Source organism: Chlorocebus sabaeus, chromosome 20 (genome assembly GCF_047675955.1).
Source record: "Chlorocebus sabaeus isolate Y175 chromosome 20, mChlSab1.0.hap1, whole genome shotgun sequence".
NCBI lineage: Eukaryota > Metazoa > Chordata > Mammalia > Primates > Cercopithecidae > Chlorocebus > Chlorocebus sabaeus.
The window spans coordinates 37,339,170-37,366,065 of NC_132923.1; the positions used below are offsets into that span (position 1 = coordinate 37,339,170).

General features: G+C 36.1%; 1 protein-coding gene across 7 annotated transcripts in view; it reads left to right on the plus strand.

Annotated features, from left to right (window-relative positions):
* Positions 1-15,160: 15,160 nt before the first annotated feature.
* Positions 15,161-26,896, plus strand: part of PLPPR5 (phospholipid phosphatase related 5) — a 339,870-nt gene continuing 328,134 nt past the window's right edge. For 4 of the 7 annotated variants that reach the window (XM_037982692.2, XM_037982704.2, XM_037982713.2 and 1 more), the window contains exon 1: positions 15,164-15,279. The gene's annotated coding sequence lies outside the window, so the exon portion shown is untranslated. Of the gene's footprint in view, positions 15,280-26,896 lie in introns of all 7 variants that reach the window. The other 3 variants (XM_073008555.1, XM_073008556.1, XM_073008554.1) reach the window with 2 other exon arrangements.

The window sequence follows — 26,896 nt, forward strand, 5'->3', positions numbered from 1 at the left end:
GCAGTTTTTCCTAGATTCCAATACATTACTGTGGGAGAGAATCAGATAGGAGGAATTAAAAAGCATTTACCTCAGTATAGCTGAACTGCACAAAGTGCATGCTTTGTACACAAAAAAGATGGTGAGGTAGTCATGCATGTATACTAGCCATCCACTCATTCATTCATTTAGCAAATATTTACTGAACATCTACTACATGGGAGAATTGGCATGGGACATATAGCAGTAAACGAAAAAGACTAAGTCCCTGCCTTTCAAAGGGCTTACATTCTAACAGAAGGAAACAGACAAATATAAAAATAAAGATTTGTCAAGTAGTGAAGATGATGGGGTAAAAATTAAAGAAAGGCAATCTTATGAAAAAATGCTCAACATAACTAATTATCAGAGGAATGCAAATTAAAACCACAATGAGATACCACCTTACTCCTACAAGACTGGCTATAATAAAAAATAATAGATGATGACATGGATTTGGTAAAAAGGGAACACTTTTACACTGGTGGTAGAAATGTAAACTAGTACAGCCACTATGGAAAACAGTATGAAGATTTCTTAAAAAGCTAAAAGTAGAACTACCATTCTATCCATCAATCTCACTACTCGGTATCTACCCAAAGGAAAGAAGTCATTATATGAAAAAGACACGCTTACACATGTTTATAGCAGCACAATTCACAATTGCAAAACATGAAACCAACCTAAATGCCCATCAACCAACAAGTGGATAAAGAAATGTGGTATATATACACCATGGAATTCTACTCAGCCATAAAATGGAATGAAATAATGGCTTTTGCAGCAACTTGGAGGGAGCTGGAGGCCATTATTCTACGTAAAGTAACTCAGATATGGAAAACCAAATATTGTATTTTCTCATTTATAAGTGGGAGCTAAGCTATGAGCCTGCAAAAGCATAGAAATGATATAATGGATTTTGGGGACTTGGAGGAAAAGATGGGAGGCAAGTGAGGGATAAAAGACTTATTGGATACATTGTACACTGTTAGAGTGTACGCTGCTTGGGTGATGGGTGAACCAAAATCTCAGAAATTACCACTGACGAACTTATCCATCTGACCAAAAACCACCTGTACTTCCAAAACTATTTAAATAAAAGACAAAAAAAAAAGAAAGTCCAAGATCAAGACACCTGCAGATTTGGTATCACCGGATACCTTGATCTTGGTCTTCTCAGACTCCAGAAGTTGAAGAAACAAATTTCTGTTGTTTATAAACCACCCAGTTTGTGGAATTTTGTTGTACCAGCCCAAGTGAACTAAGGCATATAGTTTCACTTTTTTTTGTAACTTGAGATAATGATATCTTTATTTTATAAGTCATAAACTTAAGCTTTTGCAAATAAAAGCATGAGCAACTAATGGAGCTAGAAAGTGCTGGATTCAAAAACCAACATTTGGAGGTCTTTGTAAACTTCCAAAGACCATAATATTTTCCTTTTTTAGGGCTTCCATGTTGCATAATGGCAAAGGATGCTATTCACAGAGTATTTTAGATCTTGATCAAGAATTGTACAGGCAGGCTACTTTCTGGCCATTGTTTTGTAATCCAATGACACCATTCAAAAAACAAAAAGCAATACACAATCTAGACCTACAGTTTCAGTTTATCACTCTCTCTCACATCTCTTCCCATCATACTTTGTATCTATTTGAATATTCTAGCGTCTATTTCATTGTGGTACAATCGTTTATATGCATACTGGTACCTCACCTTATGTCATAGGTTACTTGAAGACCTACAAAGAATATTAGTCACCTTTGCTTCCTCAGTCTTACATAAATATTAAGTCAGTGAACCAATAAATTTTAAAAATTAGAATTGTAAGCTTCCTTTTTTTTTGCGATGGAGTCTCGTTCTGTTGCCCAGGCTGGAGTGCAGTGGCACGATTTCGGCTCACGGCAAGGTCCGCCTGCCGGGTTCACGCCATTCTCCTGCCTCAGCCTCCCGAGTAGCTGGGACTACAGGTGCCCGCCACCACGCCCGGCTAATTTTTTTGTAATTTTAGTAGAGACGGGGTTTCACTGTGTTAGCCAGGATGGTCTCGATCTCCTGACCTCGTGATCCACCCACCTCAGCCTCCCAAACTGCTGGGATTACAGGTGTGAGTCACCGTGCCTGGCCCCATTTCTTTTTTTTTCGTCTGTGTATGTCTTTTCTCACATATTTCTAAGACATGTGACAGAATATAATTTAGCATCAATTGCCAAAACAGCTTCGAACAGTTTTATCCTCTTACTTAGGGCATGCTTGTGAATGGTCTTTCATGTGGTTTTAGTAGTCATTCTTTAAAGAGAAGTTGGTATTATAACCATAATCATACATCTGGACAGACACAGATAGTCCATTATTTTTTTTAAAGCCAGCCAAAGAGCTTTTCAAGCTGTTTGCCAGAACCATTGAAGGCAAAACATTTGAATTTAGTTTAGGCAACAGGGGTTGTGTGATGAAGAAAATGCACCAACATTTTTAATGATTCTTTCTCTACACATCTTCAATTCTCTATTCTAAAACACATGTTTATTTCACAAGTATCTGATACATAAAATTTGCCAAATCTAAGAAAACACTCAAAACACTTTGCTGTATAGTGACAATTAGTTACATATTAGTGCATAGTACATATACTCTTTAAATTTCGTTGGACATTTGAGTTGTTATCATATTTTTTGTTCTCATTAAAAAATCCACAACTCTGATTATTTCTTTAAGATTAATTCCCAAAAGTGGAGAGGGGTTTGATTAATTAATTAGTACTTTGAAAATCTAATACATGGTGCTTGGAAAGTTTAAGTGGCTTAGCCAATTTGTGACAGTTCTTTTATTACTACCCTGATGGAAGAGCTACATACATTAGCCCTTCCTTCTCTCTGTGCCAGTGACTCTGCGATTCTGCTAGAAATAAAGACATTTATCCTCCTTCGGGGCCCAGCTGTGGTGGCATTTCCTCCATTCTGTTTTCACTCTCAATACAATCCCATAAGCTTTACGATTTCCAGACATTCGAAAGAAATATTGTTGGTTCTTCATATCCTGCCTTTCAACACTGATATATATTTATTATTTTTATTTGGATTATGCAGTCTCCATGGAACTCTGCCAATAAGAGGAATCAAATGTGTGTCTTCAGCCGGCAGTCTTGATTCTGCAACACAGAGTGGGGACGAGGGAATGAGAAATGCTGTTGACTTACTCTGTCTGGGGATATCTACAGCCCTCAACTGGGAGCTGGAGGGAGAGAGAGCACATTGTTCTTGGCCTCACCTGCCTGGAATGGAGCGTTCATGATGTTGAGCTTGAAAGGAAAGGGAGAGCACCTGTCATGGCTCACATGCCACAGACTCATGCTGTTCTTCAGATATTTAGTATATTTTCTTGATTGAATATGTTTGCATGTGCTGTATGCCCTAACAACAGCTTACAGAGATTGTTAAGTGATTTTTAAAATATAATTTTCCCAGCTGTGATTGTGGCACTGGGAAAAGGATCTGCTGAGCTCCCCACACTGCTATTCTGGAAGTAGTTCTCAATAACTGCCTTTTTTTTTTTTTTTTTTAAACCTCTTCATTTTAGGGTAGTTATTATGCAGCAAAGGGTATCTGAGACATCTGTTATCATTGTTATGATGATTATTACTCCTATAAACATTTATTTCATTGAGTATATATACTCTGTCTATAAGTACTCAGAACAGTAAGGATGTACATGGTAATAGTAAAAGACACTACTTGTGTAACTACATATTTAACAATTCAGTTGGTGATTCAAAAGATACTCATGAAATATTGGGAGAAGGGAGATGGAATTAACCAATATTTATTAAACACATCTTATGGGTCATTGTATACACTACTTTTTTATTTTCTCAAAAGCACTGAAGTAAAAATAATATTCTCACTTTACAGTTAAAGAAAATGAAACTCAGAGAAGTTAAAATATTTGCCCAGCTGGCTCCGTGGCAAGTTTAGAGTTGAGATTCCAATCAACATTTAACTGACCCAAGTCTTTGATTTACTTACAGGTTAGTGATCAACCAACAAACAGAAGACTATAAGAAAATGTGTAATAGACTAGTCTAAAATATCAATTTTATAGAAATTTAGATAATGAAGAATCTGAAACTAAAGTCTTATGTAGACTTAATGAAGGAAATAGGAACTGAATTGGACTCAATATTAATTATAAGAGAATGTGTTGGTGGAGAGGTTTATTCTTGAAAGGTAGCACATGAAAAGTAAAGGTCTGGTGGCAGAAATCCATTTGTTTGTAGGGGTAGTAGGATACGTTTGGTCAGAATTAAAATGTACCTGTGGTAGGTGTTTGGTAAATTTGTGGGAGTTTATGAAATTGTTCTTGAACAGTAGATAGAATAGATTCAATGGGTCCATCAATACAGGATTCCTTGATAGCCTGAGGAATGTGAACTTTATCTAGAAATCGACCACATGGTCAAGATCAGAAAGACAGGAAAAAAGAATGAAAATAGATGGCAAAAAGAGGACTCCTTGATAGCCTGAGGAATGTGAACTTAATCTAAAAATTGACCACATGGTCAAGATTAGAAAGGCAGGAAAGTAAGAATGGAAAATAGATGGTAAAAAACTAGATTAGTTGTGACTGTTCACTTATGTATTTATATTTGTATTGTTTGACTGGAATATGTTCCTGTTGATTTGTGGAGTAAATATTTACAATTAGAGTAAACCATTTACTCCTCTGAAAGAGATGGGTTGTAAGGTTATAGAAATTTAAACTATTTGTCTGAATAGAAGCAGAGATGAGAACATGGCCTTTAAACAATAAAGGGCATTTTAATATGACACAAATCAGTTGGCTTACTTGCTACCTTAATCCTATTTCAATAAATAGTCTTTTGTTACTCTCTTGACTTAACCAGCCACCACAAAGATTTATCCATCTCAGCCTCTCACAAGTTGACAGTCGTTTGACCCTCAATTCCTAGGTTCTATGTCAAGTCCAAGAATTTCCAGCGGGCTCTGGAGAAAAAGTTAATGGAAGCCTAGTCTACTCTTGAGAAGCTAGTGGGGTGTGAGGGTTGAGGGAACTAAATGCCCAGGTAAATTGATTGTCTTTTATCTGCCGGGAAAGGATTTGCTGAAATTAAGTACATATCTTGAGTTAGGACCAGGTGAGCTGGGAAACCAAAACTGTAAGTCAGAGAAGGAAATCTAAGCTGTTCAACAAAAGTCATGTTAGAATGAGAAAATCAGAAGGCCAGCAATAAATAAGTGAGATACCTAAAGTTTGGGTCTAGAAAAATATCAGTGGTGGCCAAAGTTGCTTTTGAGTATTTTCTATTAATTGATATGTGGGAGGGACAACTCATGCAAAAACTGGTAGCAAGAAAGAAGACTTTAACACTGAAAAATAAGCAACATTTTTAATAAGAAAATCACTTTTTATAGAGGAATACAAAATTAAAGCTCACAGGACAGGAACACCTCTAGTAATAAGAAACATGTTACTTGTTGAAGAAATCTATTCACTGTTGAACATGTTGAATTTTAATATCTCCCTTGCATTGCACTGAATTTCTTGCCATCACCAGATGGACCACCAAAACTGCCTTCTACATGACAGATCTTCAATATTTGATGACAGCTAGAGTGGTTCAATTTTAAATCTCTCCTAAATGCTAAATCTCTTCGTCGCGTCAAGTGCTTCTCGTGTAATATCAACTCTTTCTCTGGAATCTTTCAGAATGTCAGTATTTTTTCAAAGGGTCACTTTATGCTATGGCATACAACCAGCCTTTTCCACCTTGGTCTCAATATCACATAACACACAAAAGTCAGTAGATACTAGATTCAGAATCCGAAAGACGACTCAGGCACACATTAGATGCGTGTCCTTAAAAAAGGAAATTAACCTTTCTAAGCCACTCTTTCCTAATCTGCAAACCGTTGATATCTCTGTGTAGTTATGAGAATTGAATGACCTAATATTTACATCTAAATAAGTGCTATTATTAATAGTAATCCAGTGTATTTTTATCAATATAATACTATTGTCTTGTATTGGCTTTATGTCTACCTGATGCCCAAATTTTTTCATGTGAATTGCTCTTAAGCTAGATTGCTCACATGTTGCACTTTTGCAATTAATGGCTAAAAACAGGAATTTACAAGTTTCCCAATTCTATTTCGTTTTTGATACATACGCCCACATTTACAGTGTATTGAAAAGTTTATGAATATTGATCTATCACCTTCTGAATTGGCTACCTCTAAAACCATTATGAAATATTTAGATTTCTTTCTTTCAGTGGATATTTATGGAGTTCCTTCCATGTGTCAAAACGGGCATGAGAGACAACAGAATCAAAACACATGCAATTTGATGCATGTTATAAGTGAGCTGTGGATTCAACAGATATTAATTAGTATCTTTATTCTGAACCTATACCTGTGTTAAAGGTATAAAAGCATTATCTCATTTAATCTTCTCCCACCTTATGAGGTAGATACTATTATTATACCCATTTTAAAGATGAAAATACTGAGCCTGTATGCCTAACTCTAAAACTTTCTTATTCATGAAATCCTAAAAAGAGAAGTTAGTTGCCACTGTTGTGTGAAAGATGGATGGTATATGTAGCATGTGCTTGGAGTGCCAACCTCACTTCTGGCTTAAACTTTTCTTACTTTTCTTTAATTGTTTTCTTTTTCTAAATGTTGTTTTCATGTTTTAGTATAAATATCATTATAAGCTATGCTAAATTTCTTTTTGGAACAGGAGTGAAAATAAATAATCAGAGTGTTTGATAACAATCATTTCTACATTTTCAAGCCAAGACCAACAAGAAAAACTAACAGACATGACTGACTTCTTTAGGTGACATAAATCAATTTTCTTGCATGTCATTATTTAATGAACTACTTACTCACATAATATTTATTCTTATTATCCATCATTATATCACAAAAGACCATCCAGTGCTTTTTTGAAATCTAGAAACATATTAGTTTCTCCAGCATTCTCCTCATCTACAACTGAGATCATCTCTTAGAGATGAAAAGAAAGACTAGTAGTGCTGGATTGCTTTTTAATAATTCTACTGTGAAAACAAGCTATCATTCTTTGCATTTCCAAGACACACAAACCGTCTGTTTATGTTTTAGTGTTTCTTTCTGAAGCATCCATTTGTAAAATTATATTCTTATTTTCAGAATATATGGTATTTTGTGCTGCTTTGAATACAATGAACTAGATTATCTTTACTGGTGAACTTCTCTTGAGGAACCCCCCAGCCAAAAAAGAAACAAAAAAAAAACAAAAAACAAAAAAACACTTTGGGAAGCTCCACTTATTCTCAAGACCTATTAGGGCACCACTTTTGAAATTGCTTCTAAGATACTTACGAATAAACAGCCTTAATGACTTACAGTAATGGTTTACAAAATGGTACCTCAGTGATTCGGGAGAGTTTAATGTGCAGGCAGGGCAGAATTTACCTACCGGCTCACTATCAAGGAGTCAAGCTTCATGATTTCTAAACTAGGCTTTGTCATTAACTGATTGTGTGACTGTGGCAAATCATTAACCTTTCTAGGTCTCAGTTTCTGGATCTGAAAAGTAAGAGAGTTGGGTTGCATCATCCCCAAGAGTTGCTGCCTGCTCCCCAAAATCATGATTTATAAGAAGAGACTCAACCTTAATATGCAGCAAAACCAAAGGATTACATGGCAATGCTGTGAGTGTACATGTATACATAATATGTAGATCACAATAAATTAAGTACCATAATTTGTGGCATAATAAAGCTTAATTTATTATTTGAGACAGACCCTCTGAAAGATATTCTTCTCTCACCATATATTACACAATGTTCCTCTACAGGTCTGTTCTCTACTTCTTGCTTATTTAAAATTGTTTTTATTAAAATCTCACCTTTTGACTGCAATAGTGAAACAACTACCCCTAGAAAGCACTTGCATAGACTCTAAAAGAAGAAAAGTTGCTTTTCAAAATTACAGATTAATTTACTACATGACTTATTGATCGAAGATTTGGGAGTGACAAGGTTAGAAGAGATTTGAGACTCATAAGATGGATATAATGTATGTTAAAAAGTCTAACGGTTAATAAGTAATAGTTAAATTTTAACCTAGGAAGTAACTTGAGAGGTTAGTCTCAAAAAGATGGTCCACCCTAAAGTTTACTGACATAACAGTTTTTCCAAGACTACAACCAGAAAGTTGCTTGTGATAGAGCTTAAATCAATCCTTATATCTCTATTCACAAGCTCCATCATTGGCCTTCCATGACTATATGTGTAATGCATTGGTTTCTAGAGCTGCTGTAATACAACTGTCTTTCCCTAGATGGGTGCCCAGTAATACCAGCTCCGCCAGCAAATTGGACATTCTGGAAGCACTCTTAGCACTATTTTGTATCCTGCAGGTTGCCGGAAGTATTTTGCAGAAAAACTAGATTTTTATATTTTTCTAACATTTCCGTCACTGAAGGTTAGGGCTTCCGAGAATGCACCAACCCGAGGCTGCTACAAAACCCCTCTTCCTCAAGGGAATACCTCAAGGGTTGAGTCAATTAGGTCTTTGAAGAGATTGGCTTACATTTTGTGAAAACTTTTAGACAATAATTCCAGTGCACAAAAGTGTTTATACTATGCACCATGAAAAGCATCAGCAATCACTCCGGCAGTATTTACCCTAAGAACACAATAATGGCTCCACTCTTTAAGTTGTTACTTGCGTTTTCAGATTACTTTTATCATCATTGTTGTTGTTTTTAATATTGAAGGGAAAGGTGCTAAAATATTTTGTATCAACCATAGATGACATTTTAACATTGAAGTTAAAATTATATACTTCCCTGGGAAAAGAAGGTAAATACTGGATTCTTTTCAAACCTAGCTGCAAAGAACAATGCATCCTTTGCAGATGAATTAAATATAAAGCAATTTCTTACCCTTTCATTTATGATTTTGTATTTAAAATGTGAGAGAAGGTGCTATACAAGGAGAGAAGAATTTTAACCGGAGAGTTGCAGAAAAATACAACTTTGGATGAAATCTATGGTGCAGTGTGAGTATTTATACCAATAGCATTCACTAGTAAGTTTCAACAAGTGCACCTGTAGTAGAATGCTACTAACTTGCCCAATTTTCATGTCAAGCTGAAGTTTTGCAAAGTAATGGCAATATTGTTTTGTTTTTAATAGTAGAAAATACAAGAAGGGTACAAGTTAATCAAAACTAGCATCCTGAGTATCCTGATTCAATGTCAGCAGCTTAGCTTTCATTGTAATAAAAGTTACCAACCACTGTATTTGCTGGCAGTGAGTTAATTCCATAATGGCATCGGCTATGATACAGTTTAAGGGAAATTGTGGAGTAGAATCTGTCAGCGCAAATCTTGAGTAGGAGTAAATGTTTTGTAGCACACTGTGTGCTTCCATGTCCATCTGGTGTTCTGTAATAAGAAAAGCCAGGGAGGTCTACAAAATGTGCTTGATGGTACATTTGACAAAGAGAAATTCAGAAAGTGATACATATTCATATTTTTGTTTAATTACAATACCTATTAGCAAAGGACACTGGACTGGACAGGCTATAGCTTTATTCGCCTAAAATAAATTTTAGAGAGACTCCACCTCACAATGAAGCTAAGTGTGTTGTTTACATATTTTTAATTTTTTAACAATAAAAAGTTATGAATAAAATTACGACTCTAAAAGTGTCAGAGGTCCAGTTTCCTGACCAAAATGGAGACATATGCTTCTCCAGTGCACAATTCCAACCTTGAATTATTTCATTTTATCAAATTATATATGTATGTAACATTTTGGTATAAAATCCTCAATGCAACAACAAAAAGAACCTGAAAACAAAGAAAATGATAGAGGAAAATCACCTTTACTCTTATTGCCCAAAGACGATCGCTTTAAGCATTTTGATAAGAGCCCTTCCAGTATCACACATATTTACACATTCAAATTATATATGCATTTCCCTCCAAAATATTGCTTACATATTACTTTGTTGCCTATTCTATTCATTTATAATAGTAATACAGCATAGATATTCCCACAGAACTGTAAATCTTCAACTATAGCTTTTATACCACTTATGTTTAGAAATTAGCTTTCTAACCAGATTCTAACTTGATGTTCGTCTAGTTGTTTTTGAAAAATAATCTGCTTCTTTGCTGGATGCAACCCTACTGCTTGCTCATTGTGGTTGGAATAAAGAGATAAAACTTCAGGGACACCTGCCACACGGCACCTGATGCACCCAGAGAGCTTACTTCCTCATTGTGTACCCACTGGTTAACTAATGGACAACATGGGGCAAAACTTTCATCAGGTGCTATTTCCTGGGACAGGATCCAGAATGGTTGGGATGCACCCAGCATCAGAGAAGGACATTTCATATTTCAACTGAAATAGTGGGTTGGAGCTCTGTTCATGCAAGAGTTATTAGTGATCAAGCAACAGCAGTCAGAAGTGGATGGTAAAAGGCCAGCTCATCTGATAAAGTGGGATTTTGCTTGAAAAAACATGATGTTTTAATCTCCTAAACACCTCTTCTATGTTCTGAATGTCTCTCATAAATTCATATGTTGAAGTCTTAACCCCCAAGGTTAAAATTAGAAAATAGGAAGTGATTAGGTCATGAAATCAGAGCCCTTATCGATGGGAAGTGCTCTTATAAAAGAGGCCCTGGAGAGATCCTTGTCCTTCCCATTATGAGAAAACGTGGTGAGAAGGCACTGTTTATAAACCAGGAAACAGGCCCTCACCAGAGAACGAAATCTGCCAGCATCTTGATCTGGGACTTCTGAGCTTCAGAACTGTGAAAAATAAATTTCTATTGTTTATAAGTTACCAAGTATATAATATTTTGTTACAAGAGCCTGAATAGACTAAGATAATCTGACTACTAGAAATGGCTGTCATTAAAAAATGCTGTTGCCAAACAAGTTAGCAGCACCCACATTTTCTGTTTCAAAGCTTTTGCCCCATTTTGGTGTCTATTCCCTCCACCCTCCAGGCCCAAATTCCAAATGTGGTCCAGTTGCCCTAGACTCTCCAGTTGCTAGACACAACCATTTGCTATCTTGACTCCTACTAAAGTATTGTCAGAATGCATAAGTTTTCTTTCCCAAGCACATTTTAAGTCTCAGCTTAATCATTATCTCTATCAAATCTTTTCAATTGTCCACTTCACTCTGTCCCCTGAGATTTTTTATTCCTAGTGTCACGTACAGTGCCTGGCTCACAATAGCATATCAAGAAATGTTGTGGAACTAATGACTAAATGAATGAAAGAGTGATGTTTAAAAAATAAAAAACACAAACATGTATTTCTAGTGATGTGATGGAAGGCTTCTTGGTTCAAGCCTCTCTAAAATCTCAAATCTAACGCAGAGTTTTGTGCCTTTTTATAAAATCAGACCTGAGTAGGCAGCAAAGGGTTTTGCAATATCCTAACGTTGACACAATACTTCCATTTAGTAGCTGAAGCTGCTTTATTGCTGCTGAAGGCTTAAGAAAATCAACTTTATTCTGATATTTTCTAAACTCAGGAATTAAATAAAGCCTAAGACCATTGTATTGGTGTTGTCTGTCCCATTTTCTTCTAGGCAAGATAAAGCTCCTGTTTGTCTACCAGACAGGCTTTCTCAAAGGCTGAAGAACATAGAAACAGCTCCAGGTTTTCAATTTCCACAAAGCAATGTGAGGGAACGCTAGAGACAACAGTAATACACACTGCCTTCTCTGATTAACCCTTTCCCCAGATTCTGGTGGAGCCACTGGCTCCAGTGGCTTTAGAAGTATACATTTTATTTGATGGGTATAATGTGCCCAAAGCAGTCCACTCTCTTTCGTTTACTACCCATTGATTGTATTGTGCCTAGTATCTCATTTATTTGCACAATGTCTCATCTTTTCTACTTATACAAATAAACTAAGTGTCCAGGACTATGGCTTATTCAGTATTATTTCGCCTACTCCTAGAAAAGTACCTAGCATATAAAGTGACGTAAATCATTTCCTTTCCTAAATGCTTTGCAGTCTATCTGCTACTTCCTACATAGAAGATATCAACTCTATGACACATTTATTTTAAAAAATAGTTGTTTCTCCTTTGTTAGATTATTTCTTCCTGGAAAAAGAAATTATTCCTGATGTTACAATAATTGATTTTCTTTTTAAACAGTTATTATTCTATCTCAGGAAATAATAATTGTGACATTTTAATAAAAATATCCATTCTACGGTTTTTGTAAGAGTGGCAGTAGTATGAGTATAGATTAACCAAATCTCTTTACCAGAAAAATTTAGTCATCCTTTATCTCTTCTTCTTTTCCAACACATCCATCCATCTGTGAAAGTTTTTTTAAGATCCCAGCCTAATGATTAATCCCAGCAAGGCCTCAGCCGAAGACAAGAGAAGCCAGAAAGGTTAGTGACTGGAAGGGTCACAGAGTAAGTAGATAAAGGCTAGAAAGCTAAAACAGCAGAAAGTATTTTGTAACATTCAGAGAAAGCATCCTAGGTAGAAAATTGAAAGAGAGAGAAATTTCTTGTTCAACTCAACTCTACTCAACTCTGTTCTCAGAGAAAAGAATGCACGAGAAGAAAAAAAAGCTACCAGAATATCCATGTTAATATGGATTAATATAGTCCATATAGTAATCATTATCAATTTCTTAAATAAGTCTTTCAAATTTTAGGTATCAGAGATAAAAATGTATAAAGAAGCAAAACAGATTGAATCCCTGGTTGGGGAAATACAACTTTTACTTACTCTCAGATCTTGTTATTGTAAACAGCAGTTTTGAGTTATATAGATATTCTTTAACTTGAAATTTTTCAGCAAATAATATGGGTAAGATCTTAGGAAATGTCTCAAAAATGATAAGAGCATATGAACAATTCTTTATCTGATGACAATATTCATTTGCCATCAGCATTCATGTGAGTTAATTATACTGTTTAATACAAAATAACTCATTATTTTTAAATCTTGGTTTGGTGAAAAAATGTTTTTGCCCTCCTAGATTTCAAATCTGTTCTTACATTGAGGAAGAAAATGGCATTTTTAAAAAAATTCTCAAAATGCTGCTATTTTACCTGAGAACTATACAATTAAAAACTAATAATGAAAACATTTTAAGTGTAAAAGACTATAGGAGATATTTTCTAATTTAAAGGCAACATCCAAATGATACAATAACAAGAAGCTTTCAGTGTAAATTTTTGTGTCAAGACATCTATTCAAGCTAATTAGAGAAGATTTTATATAAAACTTGGAGGGTTTTCCTAACAAAGCCTTTATTTTAAATAACATAATTTTGAGAAAATTCTTTTTTTCTTGACAGTACTGGTTCCTCAAATGTTTCCTTAGAGGAAAGGTTTCCGATAAATAGATAGAAAAACTGAACTTAAAAAAAATCCTTCAAGTGAATATAATCTCTTTACTGTAGCCATTGACTTTAGTTTTTTTAACCTAATGTATCTTATGTGAAGAGGTTTCCTCCACAGTTAATAATATGTACTTATGGCTTCCTATTTTGCTTAGAGAATAAATTAAAAATTAATGTTGATTCTATAAAGTTATATTTGCTATAAGGAGATACAAATGAGCAGAGTATTTTGAAATGATTTGAAAATTCAGAAACGGGCTAGGAACAAGTCGGTGGTAGATAAAATCTCTCCTTTTAGTTGATTTCAGATGCTAACAATACATAAATATGAACCAAGCCAAAACCATTATAATTTTGAACCCCAGATGGAAGTTGTTTGTGAACAACTAGAGAACATCCAGTTTATTTATAGTACAGAAATCATTAACACTTGAAAAACAAAACAAAAAAAAAAAGCAATTACTGTATCTCCAACCGTGTAATGACCATGTTAGACAGAAGAATCACAAATTTAACTGCATCATTTTTAAATCAAAAGCTGGACTCTGGAGATTATGACTACATTTGGAAAATGAGAGAAAAATAACACTTTCAAAATTATAACACAAAAAAAGACAATTAAGCTGCTGCCATTATTCCTCATGACAATAAAGTTCCAGTTTGGAAAATACATAAAAGAATAAAAGTCATTAGAGAAATATTAAAATAAAAATTAATTAGATGACAATAATTAGATGACAAAACATTCTTCCGTGTTTCACTCTCTCTTTCTTCTGTTTTGTATCTTCTTTCATCTTTCTTATTCAATTTCCCTTTTTTTCAGAGTCACAACTTTTACATCCCTTTTAAGTATTTATTTTTGTTTTTTTGCATTCTTTCTAGTTGTTGTGTGATGTTCCACCATAATGTCCCTCTTTCCCTTCCTTTCTATGTGTTTCTTTTCTATTCTCCTCTTTGTCCCTGCATAAGAAAGAAGAGTACCAATGGAAGGAAGCTCTAAGGAAACAGTTTTCTACTCAGAAGATGAAGAACTTTCGGAAATCTGAGCATTATCTGAAATTGACACAAACGATTTTTCTGGGAGTGACTCCCTTGTATTAAGAGATGTGCGAGAAGAAGAGGGAGAGTTAATTATCAGAAACGTTGCGGAGAAAGCTTACATTAAATAAGAGATTGAATTAAATGCCCTCTAAATTTCATTTCAGTGCTAAAATAATATGCTTCTTTAACTGTCTCTTGAGTGAGGCAGACGGAGAAACTTCCCATGATGCTGTATCATTCAGCACTATTTACAGAGGTAAATGATCATTCATGTCTGTTTCCCCTCTGACTAGGAAAGTGAAAAACTCTTCCACCAAGACTATACTAAACAAGTATTTGATTATGCTCAGGTTAAATAAATCTTTTTCTCTGTTCTGCTTTTCTATTTTCATTTTATCATCCCTTTTTTCTTCTTTCTCTTGCTTCTCTTTTTCTTGCAATATACCCACCTCCCCAGTTTCCCTCTTTCTTCATCTCATTCTCTTCTCTTCTCCATCTTTTTCCTTTATTCCTCATTCTATTCTTTCCCTCCTCCTTTTTGTACTCCTGTTCTTACCTGAAGGCTTGCTTTAGGCATTACCATTCAGTCCCAGAGCTCAGAGCAATGAGTTATTAGAGAAGGAAAGGAGATACTCTCTGGCCTCTTTTGAAAAGATTACTCTCATCCCTCCCCTCACTTGACACCCCCTCCTACCATGCCCTCTTTCCCCTTTAAATATTGATGGTATCACACTAGCCGCTTCCTAATGTAACTGTGGCTGGCACTCTGCAGAGGCAAGGGGAGCTACAGGTTCTGTAGCAGGTAAGTGACTTGTACATGTTTTCCTTCCATTCCTTGCTCTTCTGTAGTCTCTGGACTTCAAGCTTGCCAAGGACAGAAAAACCCATGTGTGTGTCAATAGATTTACTACCCAGGGAGAAGCTCCACTTCTCGTGCAAGCTAAACATTTTTCTGATACTTATCGGAATGTGCGGAGGCTATTCTCCCAGCAGGAGGAAAGGTCAGCTTCTGTTCATCAGAGGAACAACTGCTCAGTCAAGATTCTAGGCATTGATGTCTTGGTGCTTCTGAGTTGAAGAAAGAAAACCCATTAGATGTGGGGCGCTCTGCTTCCAAATATTGCTTATTCACAAGGCATCCTGCTGAACTATATCTGTGCCTACCTCTCTCATTGGTTTGAGTGTGTCCAGAATAAGGGCAGTGTATTTTCTGAATTTCAGTGCAGCAGCAGCAGGTCCTGGAAAATCATGAAACAGCTGGGTGCTTAAATGTGTATCACTTAATTACGTGCCACATGTAATTTCAGAGCAGTTCTATTTATAGTGAAACTTTATTTTTAAAACGCTTATGTTTCAAAGCGGGAGGCGATACAAATCATTTTAGACCCTGTAATGAGCTTTAAAATGTGACTCAATGAAGCTGTAAAATTGGGCAGCACCTCAAATCGGTCACATTTAGATCAAGATGGCAAGGAATACATTAATGGCATAAAACCAAGCCCAAGGGCTGAAAATTCGAGACTTTTCTTGGTGAGTGTATGTGTGTGTATAGCCTGTTTGCATTTTGCTGTGGGTGTCGGTATGTGTGTGTGCTTGTGTTTTGCACAGAGGTGATTATTGCTCTGTAGTAGAGATGAAGTCAAAAGAAATTCAGGACATCTAACAGAAACTCAGAATTCATATAAATATCGAACAAGGTCAGATTGAGTCTGATGCGTATTCCAGATGAATTACTAATGAGGAAGACATAGGTCAGAGGTAAGTATGTGACAGTGGGCAGGAGGATCAGAGCTCAGAAAACTGAAGGAGGGCCTTGTCTGGGTTTTCGGTCATGAACCAGCAGCCAGGAGAGAGGGGAGATCCTGTGCCTTCTCCATTAAGGCCAAAATGTATGTTTATGTATGTCAATGTGTGTGTGTGTGTGTGTGTGTCTCCATGTGTTGAGGAGAGGGGAAATAGCTAGCTTATTAGAAAGCTCTCCATCTCTTGTAGGCAGATAGATTTCTATCCTTTCCTGATTTGGCTGTGGTATAAAGTATGAGTAAAAAAGAGATCCATTTTTTTCTTCACTAAGTGAAGGCAGGAATGATTGAGTCCTGTAAATAATTTGGGTGGACCTAAAGGGATACTCAAAAATACATTGTTCTGTTCTATAAGTGACTGTAGCCCTTCATCACCTAATGAGGAACAGCTGTTTGTCTTTTCGCTTCCTCTGTCCCCATTCATCCCACATTCTACCCATGGAGATTGAGCTCAGTCTCTTTAACAATTCAGCTAGAAAGGCAGAGATTCTGCTTAGCTTTAGAGTTGGCACAACACCCAGGTCTGTGGTGGGAAGTCGTGATAAGGAGCATCAGTGAAAACAATTTCAGAAGCATGATCATCCGTTGATTGAATGTTTCTATTTTCTAGGACTGACTTTGGCACTGGGGAGATAGAGCTGCGTATTTCTCACTGGTCTCAGCAGCTCTCTCTTATACTTCCTACTCACTTGCGCATCTACATTCAGCCTGAATTTTAACACCTACTTTTAGGCCCAACCTCTAACCAAATTTGAACTATAATTCCAACATCCCATCCACAGTGCTTCTCCTTTCACCATGAATCTTAGCTCAGTGCCCACGCACTTAGGTTTGCCAAAGCAAACTCATGCCAGTATCAGTTTTAAAAAGCAACGAAACAATAGCCAAGAGATTAAATGCATTTTCAAGATCTAGCACAATACACATTATGGAAATAAGAATGAGAAGACTGGATTTAATCCAAGGAGCCCCAGGAAAATATCACTTCTTCAATTTTTTTAAAAAAGTCAATCTCTTTAGATATGGCTTCAAGGCCTAGAGTCGTACTCTGAAAAGATCAAATTATATCTTGTGGAATGTTACTAAATAGTTTTTGATGGTTTGATTTTTTAATACTGGTAAGACGAAGTAGGAATCTGAATATTAGCTCATAAACTAGAGTACAGTCATAAATATCTCTATTAACAATAAATAATATTATAGCAGTAATAAAAATTACTAGTAATAATAATATAGCATTATACTTATTTAGAGATTATAAATTCTGTGTTACATTCAGTGAGTATTTAGTATTTATAGAATGTTAATATTTTTTGAATATATGCTCTTCTCGTTCTTTTAACAATTCAGGAATCTTGTCTCACTCACATCTAAGTCTTTCACATGCCTAGTACTGCAACTGGTGATATGGACAGGAGGCAGGGAAATACTAGGTAGAAGAGAGCAGGGTCCCTGGCAAGGCCTCCACTCTCAAGCCTGGACCTGTGGCCCAAAGTGCAAACTATCCCTGTTTTCTTGCCAGAATGTTGCCTTTTGGCTCACCCCACCCCCTATCCTGTGCCTATAAAAACTCCAAACCCCAGACTCAGGACATGCATACACACACAAACACAAGAAGAGAAGCAGCTGGACATCAGAGATTATGGTCAGAGAGGAGTTCTGCCAGGGATAGTCAGAGGGGAGCTCAGCCAGGGAGGGCTGGACTCCAGGGGAAGATTATCTTTCCACTTCACCCCCTTTCCAGCTTCCCTTCCCACTGTGAGCCACTTCCATTGCCCAATAAAGTCCTTCACATTCACCACCCTTCAATTTATTTGTGTGACCTAATTCTTCCTGGACACTGGACAAGAACTTGGATACCAAAGGGAAGGATATAAAAGGCTGTCACCCTGACCCTCCATTGAACTGGTTAACACTTCGCTGTCCATGGACAGCAAATGCTAAAAGAGCACTGATTGTAACACACACCCTCTTGCGATCTGGGGGGTCACAGACACCCCCTCCTGGACAGCAGAGCTAAAAGAGCATTGTAACCCACTTAGAAGCTGCCACAGGGCCCACACAGAGCCTGCTCCCCACCAGAGAGGAGCAACTGGCCAGTTCCAGCTTTTGTTTACTCTAGTTCCTGCTCCCGTCCACTCATGTGCTCCCTCTCATAAAGTACTGAGCATGGCAGGTGAGTAAATGAGCCACCCCATTTGTGTGTCCTATGAAGGGGTCAAGGGAATTCTCCTCTCTCACTCGTACATTGTTGACACGTAGCAAATATTTGTTGGCTGAAGATGAGCAGCGCAGGCTTAATGTTTGCTTTGTGAGTTTAGGACATAAACCTGTGACTTGACCATCACATCTGACTTACCACAACCTTCTACAAGAGCAGACATTATCAATTTCTACTGTTCACAGATATCAGGTCATATATTTTATAATAAATGTATGCAAACTGTGATCCCATGCCAATTTTAGAAGCTGCCATTACTGAATCTTCATCTGGAGATTGCCGGAAAGGTAGCGTTTTCTTATACTATTCATTTATTTATTGAGCATTGAGAGCAGCAATAGTTGGCTTCCAAGAGGAGTTCTTCCCAAAAATGACATTTTACAAATTTGACTTTCACACTTGGAATGGCTATGCAATCTTGCCACTGATTACTGGGACACTATTCCAAATTTATGAGGATATTTGCTTAAATAAAGAGTTCCAAATAGATTTGAAGTTATCTAAAATATTGTTGATAAACATTCTTCAAAAAATTACCAGGGGAGATGATGGTGCTCTTTTAGGAGTAGTGGCAAAAACAGTCACCTGGGGGCTTGCTATGTTAGTAAGAACTTTGAGCCCAAGTGTCTTCATCCCACCTCAGATGTAATTGTGAAGAAGACACTGAAAGCACTTCAGAAACTACAAACCACTAGATAAATATTAGTTGCTACTATATCTGTAAAATAGAGGTCACAATAGTACATCTGTCTTAAAAAGTTGGTTGGAGAATCAAATGAGATAATGTGGAAAGAGATTTTGAGGACAAGAGGCTTTTCTATTCTCTAATAAAACTAATACTAAAATGTCCTCTTCAAGGACATCAATATCTTTTTCTGATGACTAAAATTAGCACAGATCTTCCTATAGAGTTCCATGGCAGTGGCACAAATTGAATAACTCTTGCCATTACATGCTCATTGATTGAGTGCTACACTATCAGCTGCTTCAACATCAATTCTCTGTTATTCAATGGGTACAGTATTAAAAAACGCCATCAAAATTATAAAACCCATATACCAAATAAGTTACCTGTTTCTTCAGCATCCATTTGTGCTCTTTAAAGAGCTGGTAATTTCAAAAGCTGCCTCCTTGGCCAGGTGTGGTGGCTCATATCTGCAATCCCAGCACTCTGGGAGGCCGAAGCAGGAGAATCACCTGAGGTCAGGAGATCGAGACCAATGTGGCCACTGTAGTAAAACCCTGTCTGTACTAAAAATACAAAAATTAGCTGGTTGCTTGAACCTGGGAGACAGAGGGTGCAGTGACCTGAGATCATGCCATTGCACTCCAGCCTGGGCAGCAAGAGCAAAACTCCATTAAAAAAACAAAAAAACAACAACAAAAAAGGCTGCCTCCTTGGAACATAAATCATTGTAATTGGAACTTTGCAAGTAATAAGGTAACTAAAATGATGAATAAAGCACAGTTGGGGAGTTTCAAGTATGAGAGTTTCCTCTAACGCCTGTCTTATGAGAAATTGGGAAGTCAAACAATATTTGTAACAAACACATCATATGAAATCCAGCTAAGTATTAATTATTCTTTTTAGCAGCTACAAAGTCCTTTCATGAATAGATTTCAATTTGCCCCAAACAGAAAGAACAGACATTGGTTGGATTGTATAGTATTTACCTTCATAAATTCCTGAGTCAGACTAAACCTCCAATTTTCAGAGGCAGATATGCTACACTATTTTTGAGTAAAGCATCCATCATCCTCACTGGTTCTGAATATACCAATGGTTTTTTTGCTCCTCAAGGTCTTTGGAAGGGTCAGTTCAAAAGTTAGAACCAGTTTGTTTGCCATATTTAGGGGTCATATTTAGAAAAGAAGAAATGATGTTTCTGACTGCATTTGTGGTTCCCATGTTACCTTCTCTCTTGCAATGTCCCTTGCTTACCAGACTTGGCAATAGGAGAACTGCCTTTCATACTCTCTTCCCCACACACTCAGTTCTAGGTTAACAATAAAATCTCAGTTTAAGAGGCCAGAAATTATAAACATAAATATGGCATAATAGATAATGAGGTCAAGTGTCTGAAAATACTTTTCTGTAATAGAGAGTGGATACCTCTGCCACCAGTCTCTTCTAGAAACATCATTCAAGGGACTGAGAACACTTGACCTCTTTGGGTCTGAGGAACAGGACCCAAATTCCAATTTTCAGTGACTTCCAGGAACCAGCACAATCTCAACTAATTGTATAATGTATATAAATTACTTTTTAATTCAATTTAGATTTTTTGTGCATAAACTACAGAGAAGCAGGCAAATTTTTGATTGGCCATATAATTAGAGTTAGTATTTCTATGTAAAGTTTTTTGTTTTTTTTTTTAATTGAACTTGGACTTACTCTGTTGGATAATATCTGTCTCTTCTCCTTCTTCCCTTTAGGACACTGTCTGGATTAGCTAGAGGGATATCTCCCAGTTCAAGCAAATGGTACATATCATAATCTACCCATAACACCTAAAATTAGCTGCTCTTACCTTTGAATCCTTGGTCCAGAGTAACCGCAAAAATCTTAATTGCCTACAGGCATTTCATTGGTTTGAGCTCCCTAAATTCTATTAACTCTTCCTCTTTCTAAAAGTACATATATTTCCCAGATTCTTTATTTCCCAGTCCCTTCTTTATCACTTTTCTCTACTGTGCCTCCTCAGGCTCTGTATTCCACATCAAGCCTACCCACTTAACCTGCTTCATCCCATCTAGAGGTTTTAAAAAAATCCATTTAATTGTAAAGTGATTGCATCAACATATAGATTAATCTAGTCAGAGCTAACCAGGCTAAGTATACATTTAAAGATTTGAGTTAATCAAAATACAGGATACCAATAGGCACCACTCAGAAAAGAGGAAATTTCTTTTCATTTATTTGTGTCTTCTTTAATTTTTTAAATTTTTAATTGTTATGGGTATGTAACAGTTTTATGTACTTAGGCGTACATGTGATGTTTGATACAAGCATACAATATATAATAATAAAATCAGGGTAACTGGGATATTCATTACCTCAAACACTTTTCATTTCATTCTGTTGGGCACATTTCAAATCCACTCCTGTAGTTATTTTGAAATCTACAAAAAAATTTCTTTCAGCAATGGTTGATAGTTTTCAGTGTACAAGTCTTTCACATCCTTGGTTAAGTTTATTCATAACTATTTTATTCTTTTGATGCTCTTGTAAATTGAATGTTTTTAAATTTCCATTTTGAATTGTTCATTGTTGGTGTATAAAAACAGAATTGATTTCTGTTATGTTGATTTTGTAGCCTGCAACTTTCCTGAATTTGTTTATCACATCTAATATATTTGTGGAATCTTTAGGATTTCTACTTATAAGATCATGTCATCTGTGAACAGAGATAGTTTTACTGCTTCCTTTATAATTTAGATGCCTTTTATTTCTTTTTCTTGCCCAATTTTTCTGTCTAGGGCTTCTAGTATTATGCTAAATAGAAGTGGCAAGAGTGATCATCCTTGTTTTGTTCCTGGTCCTAGAGGAAAAGTTTTCAGTTTTTTACCATTAAATATGATGTTAGCTGTCGACTTTTTATATATGACCTTTATTATGTTGCGATAATTTCTTCCCATTCCCAGTCTGCGTGGTGTTTTTATCACAAGAGTTTGAATTTTGTCAAATGCTTTTTCTGCATGGATTGAGATGGTCATGTGATTTTTAATATCTTCATTCTATTAGTGTGGTGTGTCAAATTTTCATGTTTTAAATCATCCTTATATCCTGGGGATCAATCTCCCTTGATCGTGGTGTATGATCCTTTTAATGTGCTGTTGAAGTCAGTTTGCTAATATTTTGTTGAGTATTGTTTTTTGTATCTATATTCATCAAGAATATTAGTCTGTAGCTTTATTTTCTTTCAGTGTCTTTGGCTTTGCTATCAGGATAATGCTGGCCTCATAAAAAGAGTTTGGTAGTTTTTGTTGCTTCTTTTTGATTTTTTGGAAGAGTTTGAGTATCCAAAGTAATCTATAGACTTAAATGCAATCCTTGTCAAAATCTCAATTGAATTTTTTTTTTTTTTTAGAAATAGATAAAACAACCTAAAATTGATATGAAACCACAAAAAGCCATGAATAGTCAAAACAATTTTGAGAAACAGGAGCAAAGTTGGAGGCTTCACACTTCCTGATTTCAAAACATATTACAAAGCTACAGGAAACAAAACAGTATGGTACTGGCATAAAGACAGATATACAGAAAAATGGAACAGAATAGAGAGCCACACATTTAGTCACCTGATGTTTGACAATGGTGCCAAGACTACACAAGGGGGAAAGAACAGTCTCTTTAACAATTGGTGTTGGGGAAACTGAATGTTTACATGCAAAATGAACCCTTATCTTACACCATACATAACAATCAACTCAAAGGAGATTAAAAACTTAAATTTAAGATCTAAGCTATAAACCCTCTAGAAAAAAACATAGGGGGAAAGTCTTATAATGTTGGTCTTAGTAATGATTTCTTGGATCTGACACAAAAATCCCAGGTAACAATAGCAAAAATAGGTAAATGGGATTACATCAAACTAAAAAGTATCTGTGTAGCAAGGGAAGCAATCAACAGACTAAAAAGGCAATCAACAGAATGGGGGAAATATTAACAAATCACACATATAATAATGGGTTAATATCCAAAATATATGAGGAGCTTTTAAAACTAAATAGCAAAAAATTAAATAAATAAATAATTCAATTAGAAAATGGGCAAAGGATTTGAATAGACATTCTTCAAAGAAGACATACAAGTAGTAAGTATGCCAAAAGATGCTTAATGTCACTAATAATTGGGGAAATGCAAGTCATTATCACAATGATATTTTACCTCATATCAGATATTTTACCTGCTGGGATGGCCATTATTTTAAAAATACAGAAATAACAAGATTTGGTGAGAATATGGAGACATTGGAACTCTTTTATACTGTTGGTGGGAATATAAAAATGATACAGCTGCTATGAACAACAGTATGGCAGTTCCTCTAAAAAATTAAAAATAGAACTGCCATACGATCCAGAAATCCCACTTCTTGGTAATCATTCAAGAGTATTGAAGAGATGATCTTTAATAGATATTTGCAATCTCATTTTCATTGCAGCATTATTCACAATAGCCAAGCCGTGGAAACAATTTAAATGTCCACTGTAAGGAAAATGTAGTTTATACATACAATGGAATATTATTCAATCTTAAAGAAGGAAATCCTGTAATATATTTCAGTATGAATAAACCTTGAAGATACTATGCTAAGTGAAATAAGCTGGTCATAGAAGAATAAATACTGTATGATTCCACTGACATGAAGTATATAAAGCAGTCCAACTCATAGAAACAGAAAGTAGAATATTGGTTGCTGGGAGCTGGAAAGAGGAAGAAGTGGAAGTTACTGTTCAATGGGTATAGTTTCAGTAATGCAAGGTGAAAAATTCTGGAGATCTGCTGTACAACAATGTGCATATCATAAATAGTCCTGCACTGTACACTTAAAATTTTGTTAAGAGAGTAGATCTTGTATTACATGGATTTTCATTTGACTGGAAGAAAAGACCCAAGCCTGGTTGGTGGTGGTACAGGGGAAGTTGGGGTAGTAATGTTTTTTTGCCATAATTGTTGTTTTGATTACAGATTTAGGGTATTATGATTTATCAAAAACAAAAATTCTATTTACAGAAAACATTTTTGAACCTTAGCAAAGTTTCACTTCAATTGTTTCCATTCATAAATGACTCTGATAAAGCCGACATACAAAAAGCTACCATGGCTATTGTCTAAATGAAACATGGAGGTCACTGAGTATTTGTACATCTCCAGGACAAGAGGAACTGCTTAAAATCTCCCTTACTCTAGGGTGAGGGCAAAAGGGGGTGAGTTTCAAATAGGTGAATAAGTAAGTATCTAGCTCTGTTATCATGACCGACGGCTCTCAGACAGAAACTCAGGGCTCCCTAAGCAGTCAATTGGACTCTTTCTGTGTTGGGAAAATGTACTAAAAAATAAAATCTTCTCTCAACCCAGAAATCCTTTCCATAAAGGTAGTAGAGAAAGAAAAACAAACAAACAAACAAACAAAAAACCAAAAAAACAAACACTATTAAGCATTAAACCAGCATGTGATACTCATCATCAGCAATCTGCATAAGAGATTGCAAAGACAGAAAGAAATCTCACTCTTTTCTGAAGCTAAGCAGATACAACCCAATACATCCACGTTTTCAAGATAAACAATTACTAGTCCTCAAATAAAAAGGCTTGACAACACCACTTGTCGCACATAGTTGATCCCTACTTTATCTGATTAGGTAATTGAGGTGACCATCTGTGTTATCTAATAGGCTTACAATTAGGTAAAACAAACTTCTCATGTTTTTATGACAGTAGGTGGTTTTGCAACTTGGAGCAGGGTGCCTGCCCACTGAAGTTAGACTCCTAGGTTCCCACAGAAACTGGAAGATAGGGGTGGTATCTTTTTAATGTTTATGTTTCAAAGAGGTGGATCCCTGGTCCTTGAGAAAGACATTCTCCAGTCATAAAGTTGACAAAAGGCCTATTTCATCTTTAAATAATTTATACACATTTTAAAGAGATGATAAAGTATTTACAATGACAAGTTTTCTAATGTAAATATTCTGAGAAAGAGGAGAGGGAAATCTCTTCTTCTATTTTCATCTGCCAGAATTAAGCCTCTTATTTTTAATGCCTATTTGTCCTTGTGCTCTAACTGACAGCTTGGAGCTCCCAAGGCAACCCAATTGCATGAGGGGTGTGTTTTGGGGACTTGAGGAGCCTTAGGTTTCGGGAGGGCTCATGTGCCTCACAGCAAAGGGTGAGAGCCAGCACCATCTTCCCACTCCAGCCATGGGAGAGCCAAGTTGGGCTCTGGGTTAAGGGTTGAAAGGTGAGGACAGGGAGTTTCACAACCTCAGCAGCCCCTACCTCTCTAAGAAAACATTTTGGAACCTCACATAGTGTCAGGTGCCAAGTCCTAGCTATGCTCAGTTTTTACTTAAATTATAATAGTTATTGGGTTATTGGTGTGGGGGGAGAGGGAGGAGAGAGATTTTTTAATGGGGGAAACCTGGGTCCTTTCTACCAACTTTTTGATGACTGTGTATTTTAACATGACTTATATTTCAAAAGGACTAGATCTGAATCCTGTGCGAAGCTGTCTTTAGAAGCAGTTTGTTTTTTTTTTTCCAAAAGTTAAATTTCTTCTATTAATTGGTTCTCTCTAAGCTCAATTTAATTGAACAGCTGAGTCCCAGCCAGTAGGTTTTAAAATCACTTGTTAGACCAGAATCCATTCTTTTGTTCAGTCAGTTTGTGAAAGTAAACCTAGCTGTCATTTGAAATGAGGGCATGTAACACCCTTGCCGCAGTCCTAACTGTCTTGTTACCTGACACTAGACCACCGGATCGGTTGCTCAGTTAAAGCATTTAACCCAGACCAAGTGATAGTAGCAGGTGTTTGTATCATAAGGCAAGATCAAGTTACATCACCCTCATCTCTACAAACTCTGCTTTACTTTGGCTATTGCCAGTATTAATTCTTGATTTTCCACAGATAAACCAGATAAACCGCTGTGTTGGAATTACAATAAAGATTGCAACGTGCAAAGCCCCAGCCAAACGGAAGCTGCTGTTAGGGGGACGGCCATTATGAAGTTCTACTCTGAAGTGGTTTGAATTTCTTAGTATGAAATAAATATATGTTAGAACAAACATTGCCTTAGATAGTTTGTGCTATCCTGTATCAAGTTCATTCAGCAAAAGCTTCAACCAGTGAGCAGATATTTAGTTACCAACGACTTAAGGACCGTATTAAATTTCTAAATTGTTTTGCGTTGGGCATCAGACAATAGAATTATATTCTTTACATTATTTCTGATTGTTACTCACTTTCGTTCTTACTCATTTATAAAATGCACTCAAAACTTATTCGTATTTACTCCATTTCCAAATGATAATTCTCCCTCCTCAATACTACTGTGTCTTTTACTTCTTATGTCATTGACAAGTTTTAGCAAATTATAGCCTTCATTCACAACCCTACCTAACATTTGATTCCCCCACCTAACAAAAGATAATAATTTCCAAGCAATGAAATGGTAATCTGGTAATTCTCAAACAAGAAATAAAATGAGAAATATGCCTGCTATTATAGTTATTTCTCTGTATTTTGTATCTCCACATAGATTTTAAGTTTCCTAAGAAAGAGCCTATGTTTTCCACATCTGTCTCTCTCAGCGACTAGTAAAGTGTCTAAAACATTGCTTTGCACAGTTAGATGCTCAACAAATGTCGTATTGACTGGAAGAAGAAATGCACCAGA